The 14126-nt window shown below is 51.6% G+C and overlaps 1 long non-coding RNA gene across 2 annotated transcripts; it reads left to right on the top strand.

The window, feature by feature from the left end:
• The first annotated feature begins 404 nt into the window (after positions 1-404).
• Positions 405-3224, top strand: LOC121139437. Of its 2 annotated transcripts, none has more exons than XR_005876392.1 (3): positions 405-538; positions 850-920; positions 3026-3224. It is a non-coding gene; the product is annotated as an uncharacterized LOC121139437 (long non-coding RNA). The 2 variants fall into 2 exon arrangements; XR_005876393.1 differs by lacking the exon at positions 3026-3224 and adding an exon at positions 2784-2821.
• Positions 3225-14126: the final 10902 nt, after the last annotated feature.

Here is a 14126-nt window from a genome sequence, read left to right as displayed (position 1 = left end):
CGACAGCCAAAGGGACAGAGTGTAAAGCATAGGGTCCACAGGACGTGACCACAGCACTGAGTCTATAACGCAGGACTCAAAGTAGCAACAAAGAGAGCCAGCAGGCCAGGCAGGGCACAAGTGACTGACTGCCTACCAGCTACAAGGTCACCACTGTTGGACCCCAGCTTCTGGAAGGAGGGGCTCAGCCTACCAGGACAGGCCAGTTAGGGGCCAGATAGGTGCATGCTGAGGGGTGTGGGGAAGGATCATTGGAAGCAGAGTGTGAAGAAGGAAGAGGTCTCACAGTAAGTCACTCAGCCATCTTCCAGGGTGACTTGTCTCAGGGGTCCCTAGAGGGGAGAAGTCCCAACCCCAATTCTGTATTAAGCCTGGCCTTGTTCTCCTTAGGCCTTGGACCCCCTCATCTATAACGATGACCTCATGGCACCGCCTTCTTGCTGATTTGCAGACTCCCTGATCAGGCCTGGTCTCTGTGGTGTAAGGGCACACAGGGACTCTCAGGGACCATTTGTTGAGCGGACAATAAAAAGAATGGGTAGGTAACTCAGAGTTTCAGAGCTGGCATGTTGGGGAGAGGGGGATGAGGCTGGGTGGAGGGGTAGAAGTGAGGCTTCCTCCGCCTCTGCCCCCTCCCCACAGGCCCCCTCGTCCTGAGTGGCTGGGCCCCAGGGAGGGAGCCAGCAGGCCAGCAGCGTCCCGGCTGCCGGGAGCAGTGACTCAGCCGCCATCTGTTATTTAATGAGAAGATGACAAGCCAATTGGCGAGCACCCCCCCTTCTCTTTAAAATGTGACTCTCTTGATCTGTATTTCTGACTCGCTCACTCTTACTTCTTTTCCTTCCACAGTAAACAGAGCTGGGATTTGCCAGGCAGCCTTCCCGAGACACCCCGGTGCTGAGCCCTGTCTTTTGCTGAAGGTGAGGAGGATTCTGCCCAAGTCACACCCTCCCTAGCCCTGCCACAGAACTGAGTCAGCTCAAACCAGGTGTCTGTTGAGACCTTCAAAACTATAATCCTCTTCAGAGAGGACAGGCTGCCGTGGTCGGTGACAAGCTGACGGTGCATGACAGGTCAAGTCAGAGGCTGCACCTAGGGCAGGGGCATACATGAAGTGGAGAGACCTTCACTCCAGGCCATGCCGTAGTTGGCCCTGCCTGTGCCTTTGGAAGTCCAAGTCTCCATCTGCAGGGAGACAGACATGCCTAAGCCCCAGTGTTCCGGTTAACCCTGATGTTGAGGTTTTTCCTTTGGGACAGGGCTTCCCAGGTCTGGCAGGGTTCTGTATACCTCTGGGCAGACTGGACACCACCATTTAAGACGGATGTGGTCCACTGTAGCCCAGTTCCCTGTATGTGGAGTAAGCCTTTGGTCTAGGCATGCATGTCAGAAAGGAAGGTGGGAGCCACCATGGGCAAGAACAGAGATTCATTTGCAAAGGGAGCCCCAAAAATGCTGGCCTGGGGCAGGGAAGGCCATCTCTTCCTATTCAGAGGTCGGCAGTAAACCGTGTGCAACTTAGCTATGGATCATATAATGACCCTGTTGCTAGAGGGGTCCACTCTCTTCCCTCTGGAGTAAGTTCTCTCTCTCTCTCTCTCTCTCTCTCTCTCTCTCTCTCTCTCTGTCTCTCTCTCTGTCTCTTTCTCTGTCTCTCTCTCTGTCTCTCTCTCTGTCTCTCTCTGTCTCTGTCTCTCTCTCTGTCTCTGTCTCTCTCTCTGTCTCTCTCTTTCTCTCTCTCTCTCCCTCTCTCTCTCTGTCTCTCTCTCTGTCTCTCTCTGTCTCTGTCTCTCTCTCTGTCTCTGTCTCTCTCTCTGTCTCTCTCTTTCTCTCTCTCTCTCCCTCTCTCTCTGTCTCTCTCTTTCTCTCTCTCTCTCCCTCTCTCTCTGTCTCTCTCTTTCTCTCTCTCTCTCCCTCTCTCTCTCTGTCTCTCTCTCTGTCTCTCTCTCTGTCTCTCTCTGTCTCTGTCTCTCTCTCTGTCTCTGTCTCTCTCTCTGTCTCTCTCTTTCTCTCTCTCTCTCTCTCTCTCTCTGTCTCTCTCTTTCTCTCTCTCTCTCCCTCTCTCTCTCTGTCTCTCTCTCTGTCTCTCTCTGTCTCTGTCTCTCTCTCTGTCTCTGTCTCTCTCTCTGTCTCTCTCTCTCTCTCTCTCTCCCTCTCTCTCTGTCTCTCTCTCTCTCTCTCTCTCCCTCTCTCTCTGTCTCTCTCTTTCTCTCTCTCTCTCCTCTCTCTCTGTCTCTGTCTGTCTCTCTCTTTCTCTCTCCCTCCCTCCCTCCTTCCCTCCCTTTCTCTCCTCTCTCTCTCTCTCTCTCTCTCTCTCTCTCTGTCTCTCTCTCCCTCCCTCCTTCCCTCCCTTTCTCTCCTCTCTCTCTCTGTCTCTCTCTGTCTCTCTCTCTCTCCCTCCCTCCTTCCCTCCCTTTCTCTCCCCTCTCTCTCTCTCTCTCTCTCTCTCTCTCTCTCTCTCTCTCTCTCTCTCCCTTCCTCCCCCTCTCTCTATTTTGTTGTGTTTGAAGCAGGATCCCAAGCAGACTAATCTCAAGCTCACTGTGTAGACAAAGATGGATTTGAACTCCTAACGGTCCTGTTGAATCCCTAGTGCTAGAATTACAGGTGTGCACCACCGTGTACCTCAACTGGGTCTCCCTTGATTCTTGCAGGCTCCCAGTACACAGGAACCCTCTGGCCCCACAGATTTTTTTTTAACCATAGCTTCTATCTCGGGGGTCACACAGTGTGTCCATAAGAATGCATATTTAGGAACTGAACACGCCCCCTTTGAAATACAGTTTCAGAGGCAGGAGGATCTCCGTGATTCAAGACCAGCCTGGTATTTGGAGGGAGTTCCAGAATAGCCAGGGCTATTACACAGAGAAACCCTGTCTTGAAAAACAACAACAAAGGACAAGGAGACTCAGTTTCCCCTCCTGTTCAACTGGGCTCAAATGCTCACCCACAGTGGCAAAGTGAGACCAAACAAGCAGGAGGGTCGGGGTTTGCTGTCTGAGCAACCACCCGCTTTTCCACCTAGGTGTCAAGTCTCTTCACCCCGAAATCTGGCCACCAGCTCTCCTTCTTGCCTGGACACAGGACCTGGGGGGCAGGAGGGGCTGAGACGTGGTCACGTGCTCTGCCTCAGTCCAAAAGCCCTGCTCACGTGACCATCGACAGTGGATTGATGAAATTAAGCACAGATGGTTACTTTGTTGTTGTTCTTTGAACTGACAGCTGCTGGTATAAAAATAAATTAAATTAAATTTCACATAAGTCAGACTTTTTTTTGTATTTTTTCAAAATGATCTAAGTTTCTCTGTGTTGTTGTCGTTAGATTGTTTTCTTTCTTTTTAACATACGGAGGCAGAGAAAACTCCAGGGCACTAGAAACATGAAGGAGAGGCTCATCCCTCCAATGCACAGCCACCTACTTGACGTTCTGAAAGGCTGTGGAGGTAATGGTTAAATCTCAACTGTGCTATCTTCAGAGCTTAGGGCGGGGGCGGGGCGGGGGGCACACAGAGGCCTGATGCGAATCTTGAGCGGGCCGCCCGCTAGCCACGTGAACTTGGGCAAGTCCTTTAACTTCTCTGTGCTTCATTTTACTGTTCTGTACAGGAGATAAGAACCTGGCCCCTCAGGATGAAGGATGGGGAATCATGCCTGGCGTCTAGTGCTCCAGGGCTCTCAGTGGGTTGTTGGTTTGTTAACTATAAGTGAACATAGCATCTTTATACACGGAAGTACACCAGGGGGTGCATGAAAGACATCCCTGTGTCTACCTGTTATCCAGAACTCTCACAACCCACTCCCCGAAACCAGCCCTCACCCGTCCACCCTCCCCTCTGCTTCTCTGGGCCTTCCTTCCACCCTGGACAGGAACCCAGCAATTGCATGCAGGAGAAGTGAGGATTTGGTCTCATATGCACCGGCCATCCTGCAACGGAAGCCCTCACACATCCTCTGTACCTAGAAACTCCTTTCTCCTCCCCACAGCCAAGCCCGGAGCCACCTGTTCTTGAACACGCTGCCTCTGGCCTCTGGTGTCAGTCTTACTGGAGGCATCTAGCCCAGGTGGCAAATCAAAGACCCATAGGAGCTGCACATGTCACATTTGTTGACACATGAAGGAAGTGGTCTGGAAAGAGACAATATAGCCGGCCAATGAAGAGGGCCAGATAGATAGAGGTAGGAGAAGGGACCCAAGACCCTCGACTCCTCCCACAGTCCAGCTGTCCACCCAGGCTGCGCCCTTCCCTTCTGCCTACACCAGCCCCACTCCCTGCCTGCCACTGTGACCAGACTGCTCTATGAGTTGCTAGCTGACCATCCGGGCAGGGACAGGGTATCACTGCATGCCCTGTGGCATGCTCAGAGCTGAGCATCACACACACCCAGACGTGCCCGAGACGGGGACAGGAGTTGAGACAAGAAGGGCTGGGTGTCTGTGGATGTCAGCGGGAAGGGCAGACTCCATGCAGGTGTGCGTGAAGCAGAGAGGGGAAGAAACTGACCAAGTGTGTTGAGTGGCATGGGGACAGCAAGGGGAAAGGCCTTGGGGCAGCAAGCTAGACTCTGGAAGCCCAAGGGTCCCATGAGGACTGAGCGCTCATCTGCAATCGGGAGCAGCCAGAGTGCTCACCCGTGCTCTTTCCCCTGCAGTCCTGGCGCACGCTTTTCGTCAACCCATGAGGCATGTCCAGCCTTAGAATCATTCCTAAGGATGACTGCTTAGACCTCCTCCTGCTCAGCATCAGTCCCACTGCCCCAGGGAGCTGAGGTCCTGTGTGGGTTATAGCGGAGACATTTCTGGCTTGTGGGAAGAGGATGGGGGTGTGACCGGGGGACCAGACAGACAGGATGCTATGACAGTAAGCCAAAGGCAACCTAGGAATGAAGAGGCCAAGACTGAAGGTAGAGGCAGGAGAGAAATTTACATCTGAGACTGTAATGTGAGTTGGCTCTGGGCAGTTAGTATACCAATTCCCCTAGCCAGAATGAAGCTCCAAACGTCTCGGGAACATCCTTTCTCATCTGGGCAGTTAGTATACCAATTCCCCTAGCCAGAATGAAGCCCCAAACATCTCGGGAACACCCTTTCTCGTCTAGCGGGGCCCAGCACAGCCCCGAGGAGGGTAGGATAGCTCACAGAGGGTATTAGGGTGAGAGGGACCCTGGGGTGGGAGCAGAACACTTCTCTGACCTTGGGCAAGGGCCCTGCCATCACTGGGCATCACCCTGGTGTGTTCAGGGCTATCAAAACACCTTCGATTGGGTGGTATGGCAGCAGCAGGCACTGACCTGCCTCAGTGGCAAAAGCTAGAAGTAGTCCAGGACCCAGGAGCCTGCAATGTCAGAGCCTGGTGAGGGCAGGCTTTTTTTTCACTCTGTGATCTATTCTGGAAACAACCAGCCAAATATACATACATACATACATACATACATACATACATACATACATACAAAGACAAAGTCTATGTTTACATACTTCCAATTTTCCCTTTTATCTACTGATTTTCTTTATTAATACTATGAGACATAATAGCATTAATAAATACATTTACTATTAGAAAGGAAGGGAGGAGGGGACAGTGAGAAGGGGAGGGAGGGAGGAGGGGAGGGAGGGAAAAAAGAAGCTGGATGGACCACCGACAAGGGTGTTGCTAATCCACACATGAAGGATCTGCTCTCAGTGTGTCTCACCTGCCAAAAACAATGCCCCCACATCCTCACCTTGGAAGAGAGAGGTCAATATACCAGTTTTGGGGGACATGGACATTCAGTCTAAGGCAACATCCATAAAACGAATTATATGGACAAGAGCCATAGCTTTCCAGTTTATTTCAGAAGCAGCTGAATCTCACCACAAGGCTACAGCACCTACTATGTGTGTGGAAATGATAGTCCGTCCTGCTTCTGTGAGAGAATCCAGAACTCCCTATCCTGAGGGGGCAGAGCTGAGTCTGGTCCTCCTCCCCCACCTAGGCAGTGCCATGGTGAATACTGTCAGTCTGGAGGCCTCAAGAATCACCCAGAAGGCAAAGCTGTAGGCACATCTGTAAGGAACTTTCTAGATCATATTAACTGAGGTAGAGCAGTCCACCCTAAATGTAGGTGGCATCACTTGATAGGCTGGTTCCCAGGGCTGCATAAAAAGAAAGCTACACCAGGTGAGGTGGGACACACCTCTCATTCCAGAACTTATGAGACAGAAGCAGGCAGATCTGAGCTGCAGGCCAGCTGAGGACCCTGTCTCAGATGTGTGTGTGTGTGTGTGTGTGTGTGTGTGTGTGTGTGTGTGTGTGTGTAATTAAAAATATAATAAAGTGAGCCAAGTAGTCCATCCCTCTCTGCTTCCTGTTGCCGGGTGCCGTGAAATCAGCTGCCTCGAACTATGAGAAAGAATAAACCCCTCCTTCTTTTAAAGTTTTTGGTCACAGCAACCCTCAGAGTAGGCAAATAGGTAAGTCAGGACTGCTGATTCCCAAGGGAGGAGTCCTGAAAGTGAGTAGCCCCAAAGGACTCAAGGCCAGCAGTTCTAAGTGAGCACCCAGGGCTGTAGGTTGCTTGGATGGTGACCAGTGTAGAACTGAGACACGGATCTGAGGTCCAGCCACCACAGAAAAGTTCACTGTCAACCAAACTTGGCCTAGTGAAGAGGAGTGCAGTCTTCTCTCCTCCCTTGGAGCACCTGGGACTATTCAGGGGACCTAGGAAATCCCCCTGGACCAGCAGTCAGAAAAATATGGCTGTTAGCCTCACTTCCCCCACCATCTCTTGGCACATCTGGCTGCATAGTCAAAAACATCCTGCACCATGCTGGTTAAAACAGAAACCAATGGCCACCATTGCCCACAGAAGTCTTGAAATTGTAGCTGATAGAAGGGAGGGACTGGAGAAGCCCAAACTCACATTTTATTTCATTTAAAATTGCTTTCATTTAAACAACTCCATGCGGCTAGTAGCATCCTCACTGACTACACAGCTTCAGACTGCAAACTCCCATTTTCAAATCTGTAAACCAGCAATCCCGACCTCTCAGGGAAGAAGGATAAAATGACAGTGATGGTGACCACTGGCCACAAAGGAGCATCATGAGATAAAGGCCAGTCAAGAAATGCTGTGAACTCCAGAGAGTCTTCTTTTGTTCCTTTCTTTCATCAGGCCAGATCCCTGGGAAGTCCTGGTCTTCAGGCACAGAGCAGGGAGGAGCAGGCCTCGTGTTCATGGAGTCCACTAAAGACTTGGTCACCCCACAAAATCACAGTCACCATTAGCTCAGCAAAGAAAAGGGACAGCCAGTAAGGTGAGAAGCCAAGCCATCCTAATGCACTTGGTGGTCCGAACCTTCTCTTACCCATGATGTAAACTGTAGTTTAGAGCTTCCTAGTAGATGTAGAGCTTTTGGAAGCCAACTTCGGGAGCCCCTGCTGCTGACCAGTCTGGCAGCCTTGACAAAGGCTCGGAGGGCAAACCATGAGTCAGCACACAGAGCTGGGTATCCAGCGCTGCTTCAATGGTGTCCATGAAGAGGGTCGACACTCCATGAACTCAAAGCAATATGGCAGCGGCCCGAGCAAGACCAGCGCAGTGACAACAGGAGTTGACTCATCGGTGTGGATGAGGAAAAGTTTAATGGTTCTACCCACCGACGAAGGTGGGGGATCCATTTCCCCCAGGGCTGAGAGGGTGAGGGATCCATTTCCTCAAGGGCTGAGAGGGCGGGGGATCCATTTCCCCTGCTGAGAGGGTGGGGGATCCATTTCCCCCAGGGCTGAGCTCCCACATAGGTTGTCTAATCCCAAGTGGTCAGCCTTGGACACATAAACAAAGCTAAAAAAACTCAGTAGCTCGTATATACTTGTATGCATATATGTGCATGTATACGTATGTGTGCCAAACATGGCATTGCATGCCTGTAGCACCAACAATCCAGCCTAAGTTAGGATGATCTGGAATTCAAGGTCATCCTCAGCTGCCGAGTGAGTTCAGCCTAGCTCCCCCCTCCCTGTAGGGGACAGGATGGAGGGAGGGACAGACGTAAGGCCCTCAGTGTCAGCTCTGTGAGTGAACTCTGTCTGCTCTAAGAAGTTCTCCTTTGCTTCTGTTGCTGTGATAAGACACCACAAACAAACACAACTTGGGGAAGGGAGAGTTTATTTCAGCTTACAGCTTACAGTCCACCGTGAAGGGAAGTCGGGGCAGGAATCCACAGTAGAAACTTGGAGGCAGGAACTAGAACAGAGACCATAGAGGAACACTGCTCACCGGCTTGCTCCCCATGACTTGCTCAACCTGGCTTCTTACAGAACCCAGGACCATCTGCCTGGGATGGCTCTGCCCACAGTGGACTGGGCCCTCCCGCATCAGCCGTTAATTAAGAAAATGCTGCATTGCCAGTCTGCTGGAGGTGCTTTCTCAACCGTCGTTCCCTCTTCCCAGATGATCCTAGCCTGTGTCAAGTTTACACACGTCCTAGCCATCACAGAGGTGAGCCACTGTCCTCCATCTCCTGACCTAGATTTTCAGTGCAGGGAAAAAGATGTTGAAACCACTGAACTTTTTGGTCTGTAGGAGCTGTAGTTTTTCCCTAGTCCTAACATGTCTGTATATGAACGGTAATGTCTGCTCGTGGCCAGACATGAAGCTAAGCTTGACACTTGTTGTATGGTGTGTGACCTCCTGTGACAGGACAGAAACTGAGGCCTTGGGGTGGAACACAGCCAGCCCCACCACTCTATGCCAGTTTGCTTTCTACTTTCCAGGCTATGGCTCTCGGCCTTCTACTTAATGCCACATCAAAATCTCCTGTCCCTACCATCTCAAAGACAGACCCGTGAGAGAACCCTAGGCCTCCAGTCCCAGACATCAGGCTGTAAGGGCCCACCCGTTTGTATCCCCTCTGACAGGAGGTGTGAAGGGGACCCCTGAGGAGTGAGGGAATCTACTAAGGACCTTTTGCTCTCTTGTTTGTTTGTTTTATTTTGTTTGTTTTAAGGACATTTGCTAATGCTGTTACCATAATAACACAGGCTGAATAAGTTATGAAGAAAAGAGGTTCACTCTAATTCATGGTTTTGGTTTCAGGTCAAGAGGTATCTCTGGGGAGGGACACATGCATCACACAGCATGAGAAATAGGGATGCTTAGGCGTCTCCGGGTCTCTCCCTTTCTTCTTGTTTTGTTTGAGTCCACGCTGATCTTGAACTCGTGGCGATCCTCCTGCCCCAGCCTCCCAAATGCTGGGCTTGCTGGTGCGAGACGTTACCAAGTATGACTTCTCCTCCTCTCCTTGTGAAGCTTCGGATCCAGCCACAGGCTCTACCCAGATCACTTTAATCTTTTTCATCTCCCAGAGGCCTCACGGCTGAATGCCCTACAAAGACACATCAACTTCACGACAGGGGACTAAACTGTGATGTGGATTTCAGGAGGCACAAACTGGCTTGTGGCCAGTGAGGACAGACATATCTGATACAGACCTTCTCAGAGAAGGGCTGTAAAGTGTTTGCCTTGTAAATAAACAGACCTGACATCAATACACACACACACACACACACACACACACACACACACACACACACACACACACACACGGACTGTGCCTATGGGAGCAGGCTTGACCCACATGCCTCAGTTCTCTGAACCTATTTTCCCTCCTGAAAATAGGGGTGGCAACTGTTCCTTCCCCATAGAAGAGGGCAGCAGAGGCCCAGCTGGTACCGTAGGTCCGTCCCAGGCACCACGTGGAGTGGACTATCAAGGACCTTCAGGGGGTCAAGACTCAACAGCATGTGCCCCGGAGCCTCTGAAGTCCTCGCCTTCACAGAGTCACTCGACTACCAAATGGCAGTTCCCCAGTAACAAAACAGCGGTGGCTTGCACTGGGACAGAGCGGCTCCTCTCCTGGGCCAGTCCTCATGGCTGAGACCCCAGCCACGTGGCCAGAAGAGCCTGGCAGCTGCCCGTCCCAGTAGCACCAAGAAAAAAAAAGAGAGAGAGAGAATTCCAAGTAAATTAAAAACAAGCATGTGTGTTTCTCTTTGGCCCATCTGTGGCAGTTTCTCGAAGCACCAGCTCTCGTGGGGGAGGGGGGGCGAAGCGGAAGTGGAATGGCTTTTGGAGAAACTGGAAAAATTAGCAATTAGGAGGGGAAATTGTAATGAGAAAATGATCCTTAATAGGGCAAACACAATACTGCCGTGGCTCGCTTTCTTGCTCTCTCGCCGCAAACAAGTGATGACTTCATGTCTGGGTTTCTTTGCTTCCCTGTGGCAGAGCCAACTGGGAAAGAGCTAGAGAAAAATGTCTCCATTGTCCCTCGACAGTATCCCTGGCGTCTGGGAAGAGAAGTCCCTGGTAGCTGTGATGAGCCAGGACTCCCACTCTCCCTCCGAGATGACACGCAGATAGCATCCGTCAGGATGGACCGCACCATGCCGCAGTAACACATCCAGACCCTCGGACAGCATCTCACCCCCACTTCGTGCTGACGGCTCCTCCCTGTCTTTCAGGGACCTGGGATGGTGTGATGGCTGGTTTGGGCTGTCAACTTGACTGGACTCAGAGACAACTGAAACTTTCGGGGACATGTCCAGAGAGGCTTGGCAGTGGGACAGTGATGCAGGGGAGGGGGCCACGGTGGGGGCAAGGCACCCAGGCAAAGAAGAAAAAGGCAGCCTGGGAAAAAGCATCCTGTGTGTGTGTGTGTGTGTGTGTGTGTGTGTGTGTGTGTGTGTGTCTCCCTCTTTTCCTCCCTGAGCAAGTGTCTGTTGCTCCTGCCTTACTCCCTCCCTTGGGCCACTCTGCAGGACACGTCGCTAGCGACTCCTCAAGGAGCTTCTATATTACTGGGCCACATTAGGACTGCTGGAGTTCCCGGGCTGAGTGAGGACCTAGTTCATTGACTCTCGAACGTGTCTACACCACTGTTGGATTGATTACCCAGTACCTGCAGTATACGCCAACACACACATGCACACAGACGCACTCAGGTACACCCTATTCTGTTCTCCTAGAGAACCCTGCATCACACAGGTAGCATAGAGTCCCTGTTGATTCATGCCTCCACCAGGATCATAGATGGGACCATGATGCTGAGTCTCTTGCTGCCTGTTAAAGCTCTCACCTAGAAGGGACACTCATCACATACACACGTTTCATTAAACAGAGAAATCACCTGGCCAGACTTTGTTCAAGGATAGCAACCGTGTTCCAAGGGAAGCTGGGAGATGCGTGCCAGCCCTCTTGACTGGGCTTCCTCAGCACGAAGACAGCAGTGATTACCCACACTCTCCTCACAGATGGGAAGAGTCTCCACCTTGCCTGTGTACTCACTATGTCCTCATGCAGTCTTGATCACTTACACCTTTCATTCAACAATTGACGATATCACCATGCCTGATCTGTAATCCGTTCAACATGCAGCCAACACTCCGGGGGCCCAGCATCACGGATGACCATGAAGTCCACCTGCAATAGACCTCATATTCGAGGGAGGAAGACAAGGAAGAGAGGTCCAGCAAATCAGGAAAGGATAACCAGCCACCACATTCATGGACTCAACGACGCCAGCGGAGGCGAGAGCCCAGTGAAGTGCAAAGAGACCCAGGGAGGGAGCCTAGAGCACCCAGCCCTGACCGCGGTGTATGGTGAAGAACAGCCCTTCTCACACCTGCTCCACCCCCAGGCTCATCTGTTTCCATCTGTGTTTTCAAGTGCTGGACCAGCAAGTGAGGCCCACAGCCATACCTGCTGTGGACAGATAACCTCTCTGTGGCGGAGAGTGACAAGAATGATTTAGGGCCCAGAGAAGTGGAGTGTTTCATAGTCCTCCCATGGCTAACCCTGTCCCTGCCTGCCTGCCCCAGGAGAGGCTGAAGCAGAAGAAACAGCTGGGCCTCTGCAGTGTCAGATGATGGGAGCTGTAACTCCTCCAGCGCCTCCGTGAGAGAGGGATGGACGATGCATCATTTATGGAGGTCCGGATCTGTGCAGCTGAGCACCCACCAGCAGCTACATGCCTATGAGATGATGAGAAAGTGCCCCGGGGTGGCCTGCCCAGAGCTGCTGCTCTCTTCTTCTGGAAACCGAGCATCACAGGCTGGAGGAGAGGCCAGGAGCTAACACTGCTCTGGACTTCCTTCAGGTGACAAGGTGGACAAGAGAAACACTGAATATTGATTAGCGTTGGTTTTGACAGCTGAGTCACCAGCCCAGCTGAGGGGGGTCTTTGGAACAGACCCGGGATCCAACCCTGATTCCCGCCTGCATGTTTGATTATTGTCACACATGTGCGCGCACACACACACACACACACACACACACACACACACACCCTCACTACTGGAATCTCAGCTCCATGAGAACAGAGATCCTTGCATGTTTTATTATTAATACATACATGTAGAGGTAAGATCTGTATGTGACATATGTGTATGCCTAGTAAGATCTGTATGTGACATATATGTATGCCTATGCATGGGGCCAGGAGGGGAGAGCCTGCATGCTAAGCTCCTGAGTGGAAGCCAAACCCAACCTCATGCTGGGTCCTCAGCTTCACCCTGTTGGAAGCAGTGTCTCTCGCTAGCTCACCGCTGCTTATGCCGGCCTACGTGGCACACAAACCTGGGGTCTCTAAGAGGGAACACTGGGGTTACAGGCACACCATGTGCAGTTTTACATGGGCCTGGGGATCAGAACTTTGGCCCTCGTGCTTCTGTAGCAGGTGCTTTATCTTCTGATCCATCTTCCGAGCTACCAGGGTGCTGTGCTGACTGCTGTTTTCTCAACATCTAGAACAGAGCAGAACCTGCAGAAGTAGCCAGATCAATTCTGCTATTTGTTGGTTGGTGGCTGAGTTCAGGGTTTAGTGGACATGGTGTAGGAGAGTTAGTAGAAATTTGAACTAATTATCTCTCTGCTAGCAGTGTGACTGCTGGCTATACTCTTTGTGAATGTTCCAGGCCTGTGTTTCCTTCTGTGTGATGAGGAATGTCAAGTTATTCTTTATAGACCTTAGTAGGGGCATCAGTTGATAGATGGAGAAAAGGGACCAGACTTGCACTGCCACATGTCAATCTTGGGAACCAATCTAAGACACAGAAATACATTCCACATACAAATAGCTCATAGATGGAGGAAGTCTGTCCCCTCTGCCCAGGGAACATGTAGCAAGATGCAGAGACCTTGAATAGAAGCCAGGGGTTCTCCTGAGTGTCCTGTAGGGTACAGGATAGCCCCCAGCAAAGGACCACCCTGCTCTAAATGTAAATGGGCCTATCATGTGGAAACCTTGGCCTGGACCAGAGAGGGCACCCTGGCCTCGGCTTTCCCATCAGTGAAGAGGAAGGACCATGGGGAAGTCACACTCGGGGAGACTTGAACGCAAACCACAGCTGCTGTGCCCGGAACCTCCCAGAGCCCAGGAGACAGCCGAGAAACAGAAGAGGGAGCTGCAGCTCTCCTGACCACAAGCCATTCTCCTGAGTTCCAAGGGCCAAGGGAGGGATTGGCTATCTGCACCCAGGTCAGAAAGGCCAGAGCAGTGATGGCCCTGAGGGCAACGCGACTGGTCACATGGCTCAAAGGACCTCTCACCATTCCTTTTTGATCTGAGCCTTCAAGGACAAGACAAGGCCCTACCTCACTCTTCCCACTAGGCGCCCTGTCCACACACTGTGTTTTCCTGAATGGGCTCTGTATCTACGGCATGTCCCTCTCTGTGACAAAACACCTGACAAAGGACAATGGAAGGACAGAAAGGCTTTCTTAGGCTCATGGTTTAAGGGGGGCACAGTCCTCGCAGCAGGAGTGTGAAGGTCTGGTCGCGTCACATCTGCAGGCAGGAAGCAGACGAAGACAAACTTTGGAGCTTGTCTCAGTTCCTCCTTTTCTCTTTCCGCCCAGTCTGGGTTCACCCACCCCAGGGGTGGTTCCACATTCAGGAAAAGTTGCCCCTCCTCAGTTAGACCTGCCTGGAGGTGTGTTTCCATGGTGACCCCACACCCCATCATGGTGGCAATGAAGAGGAATCATTACAGTCTGTGCCCCAGAAGGGGCAGAGTGAGTTCTGTGTGAAGAACGTCCACTTTCCAGACTGGGCGTCACAGGTTCTAGAACCATCTCCTTGTACCCAT

Source organism: Mesocricetus auratus, unplaced genomic scaffold (assembly GCF_017639785.1).
Source record: "Mesocricetus auratus isolate SY011 unplaced genomic scaffold, BCM_Maur_2.0 Super-Scaffold_15014, whole genome shotgun sequence".
Taxonomy (NCBI): Eukaryota; Metazoa; Chordata; class Mammalia; order Rodentia; family Cricetidae; genus Mesocricetus; species Mesocricetus auratus.
This window is presented reverse-complemented; position numbering and strand designations above follow the sequence as displayed.